Source organism: Acyrthosiphon pisum, chromosome A2 (genome assembly GCF_005508785.2).
Source record: "Acyrthosiphon pisum isolate AL4f chromosome A2, pea_aphid_22Mar2018_4r6ur, whole genome shotgun sequence".
Classification (NCBI taxonomy): domain Eukaryota; kingdom Metazoa; phylum Arthropoda; class Insecta; order Hemiptera; family Aphididae; genus Acyrthosiphon; species Acyrthosiphon pisum.
In genome coordinates, this window is record NC_042495.1 from 18581640 (window position 1) to 18583387 (window position 1748).

The following is a 1748-nucleotide window of genomic DNA, read 5'->3' on the forward strand; positions in this document are numbered from 1 at the left end:
TTTGCTTTGCGAGAATTTATTTTATTTTATAAATTAATAACTAAAACATTTTACAGACAAATTTAGTAACATTTATAATTGAATGCCAATTTGCCTTTTTAATCATCGTATCATTTAAAATTGAAAGTTATATTTTATAGTATACCATCCCAGAATCAACATGGGATAAAAGAAGTATAAAAAATTTCACCAACATTTATCACCTAGAAATTTATTAAACAAAAATAATAGTTTAATAATATAATCAATAAATGAAAACCTGAAAATCATATTACATACCAGGAGGTACACAAAAATATATTATTAAAATACTACTGATATTCCAACAAAAACACGTCGTCGAACTCCGTGTAAAAATTGCTAAGTCAAAAAAAATCTGGCCATCTTCATCATTATAAAGATTTAATATCATTAATAATTGCTAAGTGCACTAAATTTTTTAAAAAAAATAGTAATTTATAAGACTTAAGCATTATAAAGAATTGATATCTATCATGAATAAACCCAGAATCAACATGGTATAAAAGAAGTATAAAAAATTTCACGAACCTGTTTCATCTAGAAATAAAAAAAATAAACATACAAATTAATGAATAATGTTTCACAATCTAAGAAATACAGATATGATCTAATATTGTCATTCTAAAACATCTTTCATTATGTATATAGAATCTTACAATGATTTACTGATAGGAGTCTAGCGTTTGTGTGATTTCAATTTATGATGATGATAATATCATATTATAATATAATAATGTTTGATTTAATATGGTTTAACATTTAATGTAAGGTTTTATTAATACAAGTTCTTACAGCAATTATAAAAAGTATTCGTAAATTAAGCAGGTACCTAAGTCGCACCGGATTTGAGAATTGTCATTGTTTTTTGGGAAAAATGAGTAAAAATTACAATAAACGGAAAATCTAAAATATTACTAAATAAATAAAAATCATATATACAAGTAGGTATACGATTTCCTTAGAAAAACATGCTAACCGACCGTGTCCATTCAGAATTGTTTTCGGTATGTATCTATATTATATTTAATTATATTTCATCGTCATTGTCCTCAAAGATATTTATAAATTGTCAGCAAGCATATTATTATAATCCACCTTGATTATAATATATCGTATATTATACCAGGTATGTGTAACAGAATTGTCGTTATATCGAACTCACAAATGTAATATAGCAGAGGTATTCAAACCTGTGCGTCGCAACTCCCAGGGGTGTCGCGGGAGTTGTCGAAGGGAGCCACGTCATATAATTGAAAACCAATAAATATTTTAAAATTTTTTTAACATAAATTATTACGAAAAACGTTTATTATAATCATTGAGGCACACTGGTTGGGAAAAGTTGAATTTTCCGTCGGCTTTCCAAAGATAATTAATTTTATGGAAGCATAAAATAGAAGACGATACTTTTAATGACTGCTTTCCTATGCTCGATACATTTCTAAAAGAAAATTATATAAACTTGAATGAGATCGTCAAAAATGAGTTCATTGACTACTTATCTAAGCTCAAAATTCATTTCGAACACTATTTTCCACAAAATACTCAACAACAAAATTGGATCAAAAATCCCTTCAGTGCTGACGTTACAATAAATTTGTCATATATTGAACAAGAACAGTGGATCGATGTAACATCAGATTCCACAATGAAGACCATGTTCGGATCATCGCCGTTAACACAATTTTGGACGCATGTGAAACTACAAAATCACACTCACCCATAAT